Source organism: Staurois parvus, unplaced genomic scaffold (genome assembly GCF_062004578.1).
Source record: "Staurois parvus isolate SC_StPar_1 unplaced genomic scaffold, SC_StPar_1.0 ptg000258l, whole genome shotgun sequence".
Lineage (NCBI taxonomy): Eukaryota > Metazoa > Chordata > Amphibia > Anura > Ranidae > Staurois > Staurois parvus.
In genome coordinates, this window is record NW_028318054.1 from 5,079,072 (window position 1) to 5,096,192 (window position 17,121).

The 17,121-nt window shown below is 41.1% G+C and overlaps 1 protein-coding gene across 4 annotated transcripts in view; it reads left to right on the forward strand.

The window, feature by feature from the left end:
* The window catches only part of MAGI3 (membrane associated guanylate kinase, WW and PDZ domain containing 3), a 489,943-nt gene that overhangs the window by 246,336 nt on the left and 226,486 nt on the right, over positions 1–17,121 (forward strand). The gene's annotated exons all lie outside the window — the stretch shown is intronic.

The following is a 17,121-nucleotide window of genomic DNA, read 5'->3' on the forward strand; positions in this document are numbered from 1 at the left end:
AGCTCTTCCAGCTGAGTGCCCATTATGGTAAAAAATAATCCAAGTGCGATACAACAATCCATAATGGGACCTTTAGGAGCCATAGCAAACATCCCGCCAGAGCATTGGTCCACCATCAACCACCTGGTGCATATGGCTTTACAGTTCATATGGGAATCTATGACTGACTTTATGTGGTTTTAATATATATTTTTTGTAATAACAATAAACGTTTGTGCTTTTGATCTAAAAAGTTTCTGTGTATGTTGTATCTTGTTCATAGGCACCAAGAAGTCCAATCCCTTCAAACATTGTAGTTTTCTTGCATTCATATGTGAGCACGGGGTGCTTTTTATCTATATAGTGATACTTTGGCACATGGTAACCTGTTGGTCTTTAGCTTGTATTAGAGAAGAGTGTACAGCAATCTTTTGCAAAGCATTCGTACAGTTTTTAGAAAGCTTTGTTGAAGCCTTTGCAGTTCCGTTTAGCAGCGGTAAACACATTTTGCTAAACACAGATCTTATTGGGAGTGCTATTGTTCTTTTTAAACTAGCAGATTTTAGTGAGCTTAAGCACCACATGAAGCTGAAGGCCTCATGCGCACAGCATGTATTTGCAGCTGCTTCTAGGGGAGTCAGGCATTTTTTTTTCCCCTGCCTCTAAACTCCCCTGTGTGTTAGTCTATGTGTCCATTAACATAAAGTTTTAGCAGCATTTAGTGGAAAGAGCGTTTAGAGGCGGGAAAAAAGCCCGACTTCCAGTGCATTCGAGTTTGGGCAGAAAAAAACACTTGATGCTTGCAAACTTGCCGAAACGTGTGTTAACACTAGGCATGTTTAGCGCTTGAGCATTAATTAATTTCAATGGCCAGAAAAAATTATTTATTCTGGCCAATGAAATTAATTAACTCCCAAGCGCTTGATGCCTGTAAATGGGCCAAAAAGCTTGTAAAAGTGTTAGACATTTGTACAAGCATCGGATGTTTTTTTTTTTTGCAAAAACTCTGCTGGCTTCTAAGAGAATTAAAAAATAAAAATAAAAAGTCCTGTGTGCATGAGGCCTAAATAAGCCTGCTAGCAGCTTGTTCACTGTGATAGCATCCAAGCTAACAATCGGCATGAGGTTTGTATACCTGTGAGTGATATAGTGAATTGTTTTTTGTCATTATATTGTTGGCTAGTTTTACAATTTAATATGACTATCCCCCAAATTTTTATGAACCTGCAGAATACTTTCTTTTACTCGAAAACTAAGTGAACAGCTTTATAACTAAATGAAAAATATCCAACTACCAGATCATCCTGATTATGTGGCAGACCGTGTTCATCATCTTACATTGACTGCATAATGCTGGTAGAAAAGGTCCATGTACAACTGAAGTTTCCATCCATGTCTGCTCAGTATCCAATCAATGTCAATCAGTTGACTGTCAAAGTGGTATTTGAGTGGTAAAATGGCCTAATTTGGCAAATTAGTTGTTTTGTGTATGAGCACTGTGTGTTACGGTGAACTATAATGTGAAAAGTGCATTGGTTAATTTATTTTTGTGTACATTGTTTACTTGTATATAAAGTTGTAAAAAGCAAACAAAAACAAATTTCCATTCGGTAAGAAATGTTTTAATCAGTTCTTTTCCTTTTGTTTTGTTTGCAAATGTGGAAATGGCACTATAGTATCTCTGGCAAATGATTGAATTTCTTATGATCTCACGCGCTGCCACACATCCTATTTAAACTATCTCTTAAGCAGCCAGCTCACACTTTAACGTGTTCCAACACTAATTCAATATATAAGTATCTTTTTAGTATCTCTTGCAGAGATGACATGGACACACGCTTTTTCGGTGATTAAAGCAGAACTTAACTCCCTGTAACATAATTGTTTTCTTTTTCACCTCTCTTCTCCCTTTTGCAAAAATAAAAATAAAAAAACATTCATTATGATTTGTACCTTTTTTGAAGTTTTTTTTTTTCTTCCTGGTGTTCAGCCTAGGCTGGGCCTTCCAGCCTCCTGGGTTGCACATTTTCACAAATGCCACCCCCAATAAGGGTGCCCACGTATTTGACATGGCGGTGTAGGTCTCTCCTAGGTTGCAACTACCTAGCAGAAACCGGTGTTGCATCTACGCACATACTGGACCTTGCAAGAGCGGAAGGAGGATGGGGAGGAAACAAACTCAGCGGTAAAGTTTCTCTTTAACAAATCATAGCTCAGCAGCTTTTTTTCACTTAGCATGTGAAAAGACACAGCTTTACAAACAACTCATTCCTCTGACCAATGGGTCTTATTTAACGTCAACCTTAATTACGTTCATTGTGCCCTGGGCCACATAGTTTTTAAAAGCAAATGGAAAAACAAAAAGAGGGCGCACCGACCTAGTGCATTATCGTTTAAAAGTATTTATTGAGAGAAAATAGTAAGTATCATGCTCACAATAGACATAAAAAACACAGGCATATCACACTGAACAAGATGTTCAATCCAAACAGCATCTGAGTCCACACGATGGAACCCTGGATGACCAACTGGCTAACGCATTTTGATTACACAAGCGTCTTCCTCACAGCAAACACTTCAAGAAGTGTTGGCTCTGAGGAAGAGGCTTTGTCCTCGAAACGCGTTAGAAAGTTGGTCATTCAGGGTTCCATCGCATGGACTCAGATGCTGTTTGGATTGAACATCTTGTTCAGTGTGATATGCCTGTGTTTATGTCTATTGTGAGTATGATACTTTTTTCTCTCAATAAATACTTTTAAACAATTATGCACTAGGTCGGTGTGCCCTCTTTTTGTTTTTTCATTTGCATTTAGTGATTCTGGACCGCCCCGATCTGTTGAGGGCAGCAAGCAGTGCACATTCCAGAACGTTCATATTGGTTTTGCTGAGTCCATTCCAGCGCAGAAGAAATATGTTTCCTGTGTTGGATTCCACATATTTTTTACCAGCTCTACACCCATTCACTGTAAAAAATATCTTTACAGCTTAGGGTCAGCCAGTGTTATCGAGTGCATGTGTTTTGCAGTAGTTGCAATGCTCCTGTTGAAGAGTGTAAAAGTGCTTGAAGAGTGACATGAGTAAGACTGACAGTAATCTTGTCAGATATTGTCAGTAATTACCTTGGTTTAGATCCACACTTGCCTTGTGACCAGCTATGACACCAGCACTTTAAGGGATTGAGACGACATAAGCACACTGGTGTCTGTGGAAGTTTCCACCAGAGACATGCCTTGAATGTAGCATACAAGTGCTAGGAGGTAGATTGTAAATAAATACCCTGCATAAAGCAACAGTGATATTAAGGATTTAGCATGAAAAGGATTTAAGCTGCTGCAGCTGGAGGGGACTAGATGATGCACCAAATGGTAATAATGTTTCGAGCAGTGTACTCTCAGACACAAATGCATAGAACACAAGCAGTCTGCCCTAAATGTTAATACCCCTCAATACACCACCAATCCCCTTACAGTCATATCGGCTTTCCGCCTCTATTACACGTTGTTGGCAGCAGGGCTGGATGGTGCATATTTGTTTAAAAGTTCTGCACTGGCATTCTTTAAATGAGATTTCTGCAAGAGACATGTATGTTCAGAAGTTATATTATTTCATACCTCTGAATTAATACTTTTTCTTTATCCTATAAAATGTTTTATTACTGTACTATAGCAATGCCAGTACTGTGAAACCCCTCCCCAGTTTGTCATTTAAATGTAAATTCTTTTTAATTATGCGATGTAGTAATGACCTTGTTCTATTTTGCACCTTTAAATATGTGAAATAAAAGAGCCAGTATTAAGCTGGTACTTCATAACATAATCTAGAAATCATTACAAGTGTGAATGACATTTCCTGATTACCTCTAATGTTCCCTTTCAACAGTGCTTAAGCTGATTTTCTCACACTGAGTTAGTACATGATCAGATTTTTCAAACAGTGACACATTTCAGGATGTTTTTGAACGACTCATTTCCATTAGTATAATGGCTTTGCCTTCCTTTATGTAATGTTGTACAATGTAGCTCATCAAATTAAGCCATAGCCATAAGTGCACAATGCACTGAATAGTTTTCACCAAGGTTGGAGACAGAACTTTATGGTACAATGTGTTTAGATGAAAACTGTGTTTATCAACTTAAAATGTGCCCAATATCATCCTACATTGGAGGCAGCTGTACTGTGGGTCTGGCCCAGTAAATAAAATAAATGCCAGGCAGTAGTTGAGTATTACAAAACTATCTGACCACAAATCCTCTTTTCTTCATCTGACATAGAATAAATAATATATATAGCAAGGGTCTGCAAACTTTCTAAACAAGGGCCGGTTTACTGTCCTTCAGACTTTGGGGGGCCAGACTGTGGCCATTAAGAGTAGAAAAGGTTCCATCGTCAGTAGGGAAAAAAACAATGGCCCAACTTTGGGATCAGTGGGAGGAATTGTGCCCCATCACTTGAGTTATTGGGAGGAATTGTGCCCATTGATTGGTGTCAGTGGGGGGGGGGGGGAATTATGCCCCATTATTAGTATCAGTGGATGAAGTAGTTCCCCAAGGGCCTGATAAAAGCAAGCAAAACGGCGTAGTTTGACCTTGGTTGTAAAGGATCCATTTATTCATAATAACTTGCAGTCCTAACGCATAGATTGGTACTTCATAGGGTTATTACACAATCGATTATTGGCTACAAATACCACATGAAAACTCCACTCTTACTCCAAAAAGGGCGCTGATGATCTATGCTGTAAATATCTCAATGCAGAGACACAATGATGTAGAGCTGTATGGCAAGATATCATTAAAAAGAAAACGCTAAATCTTTATATTTTTCTTTTTCAAATAAAAGTTTAGCATAGGCTGTGGCCATGACATGGGGTTTGCAAAGTAAAATGGACACGTAAAGAGAGAGAGCACAGCAGACAATGTTTACTTAAGGGTAGTCCATTTGCGGTTAAGGGTCATGGAGTTTGGGAACTGTTTATTTTTTTTAGTTTTATTGGTTAAGCCTTGTACACATAGGCCGAATATTGGGCGGTACCGGCCAATTCCACAGAAACCAGCCAACATTCAGACAGAAGAAGTGTTCGGCTTCTGTCAAAGGGGTATGACTGAAGAAGGTCTGCTGATTGGCTTCCGATCAGCACTCTCCGCCAATTGCTGAGAGTGCTGATCCGTCTGGGAGGGGTTGGCAGTCCCCTGGTTAGAACACAAAAGCACAGTGAGGGAGATCGCTGTACTAACACCACTTGTGTTAGTACAATGATCTATCAGTTTGTTTTTTTCATTCAGCCCAACTCAACTGATAGTGTGTACCCAGCATTACATTGGTATTTTTAATGCAGTAAAATTTAATAGTGTTTTTCATTTCCACTCATAGTTAGGTACCCACCACAAAGCCATGATATACAGTACAGTTAATGATGTCCCTTTTGTATGGCTGCGGTCCTCTTCTAAACTCAGATGGTACAATTATTTGACATTTTTGCATCTTTTGGTTGACTTAAATATTTATAAATTGTATTGGGAATTTCTAACATGATATTAATAATAATCATATGTATTATGGTTTATTCTCCTATACCTCTCAAAGAGTGGATTCACATTATAGTGATGAGGGCAATGGCATGTGATTCGGACAGGAATCACACTACAATCCTGTTCAAATCACATTTGATTCTTTGCAGTGCATTTTTTTTTTATATTTATTTTTTATTTATTTCAGGTACTTATTTAGTGCTGTCAATTTACACATCGCTTTACATATATATGGCACACTAACATCAGTCCCTAACCCTCAAGGGACATACAATCTAAGGTCCCTAACTTACATTCATACACATACTAGGGACAATTTAGACAGGATCCAATTAACCTACCAGCATGTCTTTGGAGCGTGGGAGGAAACCGGAGTAGGTGGTGTCGTGGTTGGGATTGGAACCAACGACCCTAGTATTGCCAGGCGGTTTGAGCCCATTCATTTTGCACCTGCACAAAAAAGTTACAGGAACCTTCTTTTTTTTTTTATTTGCCACACCGGAATTGGTTCACACCCATGCTCTTGCAGTTGCACTATGTTTTGCGATCTCTTTTCGGGTGTCACTAATTTAACATTGACATCAATGGTAGATTGCTTGAATGGAGTGCAATTTCAATGCGGTGCAGGGAAACGCTTTCATGCACCGCATATATGTGAATCTGGTCTTATCCAGGTTAAACATACCAAACTTTCACCTACTGTTTTATCTAAATGAACTTGTTCAAAATATGTATATCCAGTTTCCCAAGTACTGACGTTGTATACATTAATGTGGGTATAATTTAAGATGTCACGATAAGGACTGGCTCCATGATACTGTTCCAAGGAATAGTATGGGTTGTCTCCTCTATGTATTGTTTTATTATGCTACCTTCCCCCTGATCCCCAATACTCCCTCTTGGAACATTATTTTTTGTCTTTTTCTTACCATTCTGATTCTTATGTTCTTGGCAACTAAGATAAGGTAAGAACCACTTGAGGGTAGGATTAATTCAACCAAAGTGTGGGTTTATATTCAAATATTGATTCCCGATTGTTGTTGCGTATCCACTCTCAGGATTTATGACATTAACATGGTATATTTAAAATTGCTTGATGTTTCAGTAAGAAGAATTAAAAACAAAAAGATTAAAGCGATTCTGAAGGTTTTTTTTTTTTTTTTTGGAAAATAACAAACATGTCATACTTACCTGCTCTTTGCAGTGGTTTTGCACAGAGCAGCCTGGATCCTCCTTTTCTCGGGTCCGCTGCTGGCTCTCCTGGCTCCTCCTGTCTGTTGGGTGCCCCCACCATGAGCAGCTTGCTATGGGGGCACCCACTGCTTCGTGTACCCATTCACGCACAAAGCCATTGCTTGGCCCCGCCCCCTCTTGACTGGCTGTGATTGACAGCAACGAAAGCCAATGGCTCCTGCTTGCTGTCTCAGCCAATGAGGAGGAAGAGACCCAGGACAACCTAGACTGTCATTCACATCGCTGGATCGCAATGAGGCTCAGATAAGTATTGAGGGGGCTGGGGGAGCTGCTGCACACAGAAGTGTTTTAGCTTCATACAAAGAATGCATGAAGGTAAAAAACCTTCAGCCTTTACAACCGCTTTAAGGAACTGGTTTTATTGTTGTAATGAACTGTTTTCTTGACAAGACCATAACTACACATGTAGTTTTATTTAAAGTGTAACTCCAGACAAAACCGCAAATCTAGAGTATACATTTATAACCTCAAGTAAAGCTCACTTACAGTATCCACCTAAGTATTCCTTGAATGCACTCTTGAGCAAATTTTTTTTATTACTGGAAATGGGGGGCTTCATTGTTTGGGGATGGAGACCTGACACCAGTACCAGTGTCAAACTGATCTGGAGCAGTAAACTCCGCAGTGAGCCAGAAGTTCATTGAGAACTGTACAACCCAGCAGGGCCAAGATTTCACTTTGATAATGGATAGCAGTAAGGCAGCAGCCTACTACCATGAAACTAAGGTTAAGACATCCTTGGCAAGCCTATTCTAATTAAAATATTGTGTTTGTGGTTGGACTTTATAGTCCCAAGAGAAATAAACCTTTGCAGGGGACAACTGGTGGTGGGCGGGCAGGGTTGAGATAAAATTTCTTTGAAATGTTACATTGCTCAGTTTTTCTTATTATTTTTACTTCCTCAACAAATGTTCCTTTAAGTCGGTTGTTTTATATTTTTTTCTTCAGAACAGCCTGTGGCACCGTTTTAATCTGTTCCATAAATTGTTTCAGACAAAAAAACATGCATACTAAGCATTCCTGTTTTTTCATGAAACGTTACCAGTTTTGCCTCATTCTCCATCTCTAAACACTCCCCTGGTAGCTAGCCAGGTGATATCTGGACCCTACAGAGCTTGCACAAGCAGTCCAACTCCTCCAGGATGGCACATCAATACGTGCCATTGCCAGAAGGTTTGCTGTGTCACCTAGCACAGTCTCAAGAGCATGGAGAAGATTCCTGGAGACAGGCAGTTATTCTAGGAGAGCTGGACAGGACTTTAGAAGGTCCTTAACCCATCGGCAGGACCAGTATCTGCTCCTTTGTGTAAGGAGGAACAGAATGAGCACTGCCAGGGCCATACAAAATGACCTCCAGCAGGCCCCTGGTGTGAATGTCTCCAACCAAACAATCAGAAAAAGACTTCATGAGGGTGGCCTGAGTTCCCAATGTCCTCTAGTGGGCCCTGTGCTCACTGTCTGGCACCATAGAGCTCAATTAACATTTGCCACTGGACACCAGAATTGGCAGGTCCACCACTGGCGCCCTGTGCTTTTCACAGATGAGAGCAGATTCACCCTGAGCACATGTGACAGACGTGAAAGGGTCTTACAGAAGCTGAGGAGAATATTATGCCTCCTGTAACATCATTCAGCATGGCCGTTTTGGTGGTAGGTCAATAATGGTCTGGGGAGGCATATCCATGGAGGGACGCACAGACTTCTACAGGCTAGCCAATGGCACCCTGACTGTCATTAGGTATTGGGATGAAATCCTTGGACCCATTGTCAGACCCTACACTAGTGCAGTGGGCCCTGGGTTCCTCCTGGTGCACGACAATGCCCAGCCTCATGTGGCGAGAGTATGCAGGTAGTTCCTGCTGGATGAGGGAATTGATACCATTGAATGGCCCCCACACTCCCCTGACCTAAATCCAATAGTACACCTCTGGGATATCATGTTTTGGTCCATCTGATGCTGCCAGGTTTCACCTCAGACTGTCCAGGAGCTCAGTGATGCCCTGGTCCAGATCTGGAAGAAAATACCCCAGGACACCAACTATCGTCTCATTAGGAGCATGCCCCAATGTTGTCAGCCATGCATACAAGCACGTGGGGCCATACAAACTACTGAGTACCATTTTGAGTTGCTGCAATGAAATTTCAGTAAAATGGCCTAGCCTGCTGCATCATTTTTTTACTTTGATTTTTGGGATGTCTTTGAATTCAGTCCTCTGTAGGGTGATAATTTTCATTTCTATCAAACAATGGGGCATCTTTATGTTCCTAACACTTTACCCAGTGCATATCAGTATAGATATCCACCATGATATTTTTCCCCATTGAGATCTGATGCATTTTCAAAGTGTTCCTTTAACTTTTTGAGCAGTATATTTAAAGGTGTTAAAAATTCTGTATGTAGCAATACAAAATAGACAGTGCACAGTCCTCATGTACTTTTCTGCTCTGCTGCAACAAGGAAACAGGAAACTCTATTCAAAGAAAAGACAGAGTATACCATAGATGCAGCTACAAACTTATAAACACTGCCATCTACTGGTGGAAGGTGATATCTCTACTGCATACTGATGTAGTTGTTGCACAAAATACATGAACACTGTATTCCAAAACGGCAGTGATCTATGACTGTTGGGGGAGGGCAGAGATGTCCTTGATGTGCGGGCTGCAATTGCCAATCTGGTTTTACCCCTTCTTTGATAGAAAGGCAAGATGGGTGGCACCACTGGGGGAACAGTGGATCTCAGGAAGGAGCAGAGTTTTTTCACTCATCACACACCGAGTTGCTTAAAAGCTGAATTGTTCATATTTGACAGCAGCTTCTGTAAACAATGACAAATGAAAGGTTTGAGTGACAAGAGCAGCTATACTGTTCTGCTGAAAGTTTATTTTCCATGATCGTGGATTTATGATGATTCAGTGTTGTGATGGGTAGAACAGAGTGCAGTTGGTTGAATTTTCAATATGCTGCACAGCCCTGGCCACATTTAATCTGATTTTTTATGATTTACATTTGCTTCCTCTCTGTATTGATCCCCAAGGCAGATTTCATCATTTATAACATCCTTTCTTATTTCATCTTTTTATGCTGCCAGCATAAATCTTGCTATATTAATATATTCTCTTTTAGCCAGTGTGAAAAATGCCCTTTGCCTCTGCAACTCCAGTGAATTAGTGAGTTATATGTCCTGTAGGGATGAGACTGCAGAATTGACAGCAGTTGCAATGTGTTTGGACATGTTACATTTTTTTGTAACTTTTGTTTTATTAGTGGTTTCCTATTTACAGAATGGTTTAATATGCTTTGTTTTAGCTGGCTTCTGCATGATCACGATTTTGTCTTGCTGTGTTAAAATGCTTTATCTCTATTGTATTTCAAAACGTAATGTTTAATATTTTGTATGGGGCTTACAAAATTATAAATTATAAAGAAATGGAATCAGTCTTTATAACTCAATGCAAATATGAAGGGGTAACTTAAAGTGGAACTACACCACATCTGAACACCACAAAACAAACGCTATTTAATTCACTTTTAATATTCAGAGCTAAGTTACCCATCTATCCATGTCTCCATGCTATATCTTGCTGAGTAATCACTTTGAAAAATACCCCCCCCCCCAGCCTTTCTGGCCATGGCCATCTTGGCAGATGATTTATGTAGCACTTCCTGGAATCCACCTGCCCTTAGAATAGGCATGCAGTCGGGAGGGTTGCTTAGCTGAGAAAAATCCTCCTACCCTCATGAAGGCTCCTGGGATGTATGGAATCATTTGCCAAGGCATGGACACCAGGAAGTAACTGACAGAAATGTAAAAAAAAAAAAAGTTTAAAACAAGTAAATATGATATACTTTTCTATCTATTTACTAATGCTGGCAGCATAAGGATTAAAAATAGTCAATGTTGATAGAGAGAGTGACGTTCCACTTTAAATCTGTGTTTAACATGAATCTATTCTTTATTTCACATTCCCGTTATTGATGACTTGAGTTTCTTTACTTTAACAAGAAGAGTGACAGTTCTAGCATATTCTTGAAACATGTATATAATATTTTTTGTGTTTGTAAGTTATTAAAATATATTACCGATTCTGTGATTTAATTCAAATTTGATTGGCTATGATATTGGTCGACTGCATACTAATGAAAGACTGGGTATTTTTATTCTGTCCACCCCCCTGCAGCTGCAATATCTCTAATTAATGTATTACTGTACTTCAGACACGCTATAATCATTTCCTTTTCCGCTGTGACATCATCACAGAAGCTGACGGTTTCTTCAGTCCACTAGAGCCAGGAGGAGAGGTGCAAGAGGGTGTCCTGCATCTGGTTGTTTTTAGTCCTGTGGTTTGAACAGCGTTTTATATCAGGAAATACTGTGATTGGTGGAGCTGAGGCAGTCGATGACACACGTCAGTCTCTAGTACACGTTTGTTGTTAATCTATGTATTATATCTTTATTCAGTGATGCTTTTGAAGTCTCTGGTTTTAATTTGGTACTTGGCAGCCTCTCTACGCATGCAAACACATTGAGGTTGTTAGACCCGGGCCCTGTATTCTCTTGGTGTGCAAGAGAGGAGTGTGAAAGGAGGAAGGGGTAAGCAAGATCAACCTGTCTTGATTAAAGCTACCATGGATATTTATTTATTTATTTATTTCAGGTACTTATGTTTTAGTCACGGACTGAAATCGTCCACTGCTTATCTGTTCCTGTCCAAAATTTATGACGCTAGCTTTGAAATGTGTGCACATTGGAAGGGACTCACGCTGACACACAAGTTCAGTCTATGAATACTTCTAGTTTATTATAATGAGAAAGTGAGCTTATATATGCAGAATGATGCGAGAGTCACGTGACAACAGCATAAGCATTATATTAGTCTTTGATTGGTCATTTCCACACGAAAACAATCTCCATCATGGTATAGGTGTGATCTTCTTCAGTCTTATCTCATAGAGAAGAAAAAACATTCCTTTGTTTCCCAAATCACACGGTGGGAGGGGGTCTGTGTGTGTGAGCAGACATTTCTTAAGCAAGGATTTTTTATAGTACCACAAAGCCCAGCAGGCAGAAAATATTCACACAACATATGTATTAAAGTATAAAAGTAAATATTTATAAAACTTATAGAAATAGCGTATATATATATATTCAATAGGAAACGAAATAGGCATTTTACCAAATCCATCACACTTATATAGCGCCGTCAATTTACGCATAGCTTTACATATATATTGTACATTCACATCAGTCCCTAACCCTCAAGGGGCATACAATCTAAGGTCCCTAACTCACATTCGTACATACACATACTAGGGCCAATTTAGACAGGATACAATTCACCGACCAGCATGTCTTTGGAGTGTGGGAGGAAGCCGGAGTATCCGGAGGAAACCCACGCAGGCACAGGAAGAACATGCAAACTCCAGGCAGGTGGTGCCGTAATGGGGATTTGAACCAATAACCCTAGTACTGCCAGGCAGAAGTGCTAACCATTTAGCCACTGTGCTGCCCATATGTTTATCACATGATGCAGGGATGTCATTAACCACTTGCCCTCCTGAGGATCCCCCCCCCCCCTCCTGACCAGGCCATTTTTTGCGTTATGGCACTGCGTTTCTTTAACTGACAATTGTGCGGTCATGCATGCTGCACCCAAATTTAATTTGCCTCCTTTTTTTTCACGAATTGAGCTTTTTCTGTGGTATTTGATCAGCTGTGCGTTTTTTACTTTTTTGCGCTATAAAAAAAAATACTGACAATTTTGAGAAAAAAAAACAATATTTTTGACTTTTTCCTATTAAACATGTCCAGTAAACAAATGTAAAAAATCAAATTTCGTCATAAACTTAGGCCAAAATGTATTCTGCTACATGTAAATTAATTGGTTTATGTGAAAGTTATAGCATTTACAAATGGCAGTATATATACTGGAATTTTTTTTTGCTACTAGTAATGGCGGCGATCAGCGACTTATAATGGGACTGCGATGGGCATTTTGACACTGGGGGGAACTGACATGGAGTCACTGACATCCCCAGTGACACCAATACAGAGATCAGTGCTAAAACAAAAGCACTGACACTGTTCTAATGGCACTGGGCAGGAAGGGGTTAACATGAGGGGTGATCAAAGGGTTAACATGAGGGGTGATCAAAGGGTTAACTGTGTGCTGGGAATGTTTTACTGGGGGGGGGGTGGTGTGTTGGCGCTTCACTGTAAGCACACTGCTTTGAATGGCTGTGCTGTGGACAGCCATCCAGAGCAGTGTGTCCGAGCCGACAGGGAGGAGGACTGTTAGCAAGCAAAGCAGCCCTCCTCCCCATCGGAGATCCTCAGTAATCACCGGGCTCAGGCAAGTAATCACCGGCCGGGACCCAGTGATTGACGGCCTCGAATGGCGGCGTGCGCCCCCTACCCGGAAATACAAATTCACATATATATACATGATTTTGCGAACCCCTGCCATCCTGTAGTAGTATTTCTGCTATGGGGTGGCAGAGAAGCGGTTAAGGAGGGGCAAAAGGGGCAGCTGTCCAGTGTGGGGTCCAAAGCAGCTGCCACATACTTACCAACTGTCCCAGTTTACATTCCCTTGTCCCTTTAAGTCTTCGTCCTATGCTGTGTCCCAATATCTCAGGGTGAAGTGCTGTCACTTATGCTGCCCAGCTCTGCCCTTTTGCCATGACTCACATGCAGGGGGTGTCAGCATTGACATGGAAATACACCGGCTTTCATATGTAAATAGAGGCGGGTCAGCAGCATCCATATGTAAATAGCAGGGGCATTCATACAGTTGCAAGAAAAAGTATGTGAACCTCTTGGGATTACGTGGAGTTTTGCATGAATTGGGCATAAATGTGCTCTGAACGTCATCTAAGTCACAACAATAGAAGAACACAGTCTGCTGAACATAATACTACACAAACATTAGATGTTGCCATGGTTTAATTGCACATAACATGTAAACATTCACAGTGCATGGAGGAAAAAGTATGTGAACCTTTGGAGTTAATAACTGGTTGACCCTGCTTTGGCAGCAATAACCTCAACCAAACGTTTCCTGTAGTTGCAGATCAGACCTGTACAACGATCTGGAGTAATTTTGGACCACTCCTCTTCACAAAACTGTTTCAGTGTAGCAATATTCTTGGGATGTCTGGTGTGAATCGCTCTCTTAAGGTGATGCCACAGCATTTCAATCGGGTTGAGGTCAGGACTCTGACTGGGCCACTCCAGAAGGCGTATTCTGTGCTGTTGCAGCCATTGTTTTGTTGAATTACTTGTATGCTTTGGGTCATTGTCCTGTTGCATCACCCATCCTCTGCGGAGCTTCAGTTGGCGGACAGATGGTCGTACGTTTTCCTGCAAAATGTCTTGATAAACTCTGGAATTCATTTTCCCATCATCGACAACAATCCGTCCAGGCCCTGAGGCAGCAAAGCAGCCCCAAACCATGATGCTCCCTCCGCCATGTTTTACAGAGGTTTTGATGTTTGTGTGCTGTGCCTTTTTTTCTCCACACATAGTGTTGTGTGTTCTTCCCAAACAACTCAATCTTGGTTTCATCTGTCCACAGTATATTTTGCCAGTAGTGCTCTGGAACATCCAGGTGCTCTTTTGCAAACTTCAAACGTGCTGCAATATTCTTTTTGGACAGCAATGGCTTCCTCCGTGTTGTCTTCCCATGTACTCCATTCTTGTTTAATGTTTTCCTTATTGTATATGTGTCAACAAAAATGTTAGCATGTGCCAGAGATTTCTGTAGGTCTTTAGCTGACACTCTGGGATTCTTCTTTACCTCATGCAGCATTCTGCGCTGTGCTCTTGCAGTCATTTTTACAGGATGACCACGCCTAGGGAGAGTAGCAACAGTGCTAAACTTTCTCCATTTGTAGACAGTCTGTCTTACCGTGGACACATGAACATCAAGGCTTTTGCAGATACTTTTGTAACCCTTTCCAGCTTCATGCAAGTCAACAATTCTTGATCGTAGGTCTTCTGAGAGCTCTTTTCTGTGAGGCATGGTTCACATCACACAGTGCTTCTTGAAACCAGTAAACCCCAAACAGGTGTGTGTTTTTTAAGGGCAGGACAGCTGTCAGCAACACATCCAATATCATCACACTGATTGGAGTCAAGGTTGGCTCACTCCTGGCTCCAATTAGCTCTGGGAGAAGTCATTAAGCTAGGGCCTAACATACTTTTTCCTCCCTGCACTGTGAATGTTTACATGTTATGTGCAATTAAACCATGGCAACATCTAATGTTTGTGTAGTATTATGTTCAGCAGACTGTTCTTCTATTGTTGTGACTTAGATGACGTTCAGAGCACATTTTATGCCCAATACATGCAAAACTCCACATAATCCCAAGGGGTTCACATACTTTTTCTTGCAACTGTATGTAAATATAGGCAGCACTCATATGTATATTATACCACCCTGAGGTTCCCCACATCATCACCTCTGCTGAATGCTGCCCACTGGGTAGGTTAACAGTGGCATGCTTGAAAGTAACTGTGGTCACTGGTGAGCAAGAAGGGGATGTACAGAGGTAAGGTGGGTGCAAAGATGAGCAGAGGAGGCATGTGGAGTTAAGGGGGGGGGGGGGTACGAGTGGTGAACATAGGGGAGTTTAGCAGGGAAATTTAGGATGCAAAGGTGCTTTAACAGGGTGAATAAAGTCACATGTAGGGCAGCCCATTCATTTTAATGGGCTGCTCTATGCACTAGAAATGAAGAAATAAAGTCCCTTACCCTTTTTCAAAATCACACCGAGCCACAGCACTGTGAATTTTGGTGTATGTGGAGACACGCACGTCAGCAGATGCGTGAGGGTGTCATTAAAAATTAATGGTACTGCTGTGTATCTGCTAAAGGGCAGCACATTTCTATAGTGTCAGGAAAGCGGTCTTTCATGTGTTTCCAACACACAGAAATGTGAACATAGGCTTACATGTCTTAGTTACATTGGTGGTCAGTGTATATCTTCTCATTACATTGGGGCTTGGTGTAGAATCCTTTCATTCACACTAGTGGTAATTGTGAATGTCCCACCTAAAATTGGTGGTCAATGTAAATCACTCCTCACATTGGTGGTCACTGTGAATGCTCCTATTACATTAGTGGTAAGTATAAATCCCCTTTACATTGGTGGCCAGTGTAGAAACTCCTCTTTATATTGATAGTTAGTAAAAAATCCTAACTTGCATTTGTGATTAGTGTCGAATCCACCTTTACATTGGTGGTCCATGTAGAAGCCCCCCTTAAATTGGTGGTCAGTGTAAATTCCCCTTTACATTGGTGGCCAGTGTAGAAATGTATTGGTTGTTGGTGTAAAATCCCCCATTACATTGGTTGGCAGTGTAAATTTTTCAATACATTGGTCATCAGTGCATAGGTGGTCAGTGTAAATTTCCCATTACATTGGTGGTAAGTGCAGAATTGCCTTTACACTGGTGGTCAGTGTAAATCCCCTCTTACATTGGTGGTTGTGTAGTGCATTGTGATAGACAGTCCACGTTCTATTAGATGATCAGTAAAATAACAATTTTATAGTCTTGCTACTTTCTGCTTCTTGCTCTTTAAATTCCTTACTCTCTTAAGTAAACAATCAGATATAAGTTGACAGAACAATGATAATTAAGATGGTGCCTTCATCCGGAGTCTCACCCTAGGTGACTCATTAGAAGAAAAGTATCTTTTAACGTAAACAACCTCCATAAAAGGGAATGAGTCGTTTTGGTGACAATGATTGGAAGATATCAACATGGATGGAAGAACACACAGAAACCTAGTGGACTTTTCACCCAATCAATGTATATGCTTTGCCTGCATCATGAGACCTATAAATTTTACTGTTAGTTCCTCAATAAAATAGAATTTTAGGAAGTTGGCAAACTGCATTTATGTGCCAGTGTCTTACTTCTACGTAGAAATGTCGTCTTCCATCCCCACCTAGCACTGCCACTGATCCCATCCACCCCAAGCACTGCCACTGATCCCATCCACCCCAAGCACTGCCACTGATCCCATCCCCCCATTAGCACTGTCACTCATCCCATACCCCCAGCACTGCCCCTTATCCCATCCTCCCACCACTACCACTGATCCCATCGACCCCCCCAGCACTGCCACTGATCTCACTCTCCTCCAAGTACTGCCACTTATTCCAGGAGTCCTAGAATCCCTAGGAGTTTTTTGTCTTTTAGTGGGTCCCCTCATCTTCCCAGTCCATGGTGTTCAGGCAGTGAGTAGATGATACGCTGTAACCTTCAGCAATTAATCAGTGAGCTTAACTTCTAGCAATCGATAAGTGGTAATGATTCACAGTAACCAATAGCAACCAGTCAGTGAAGC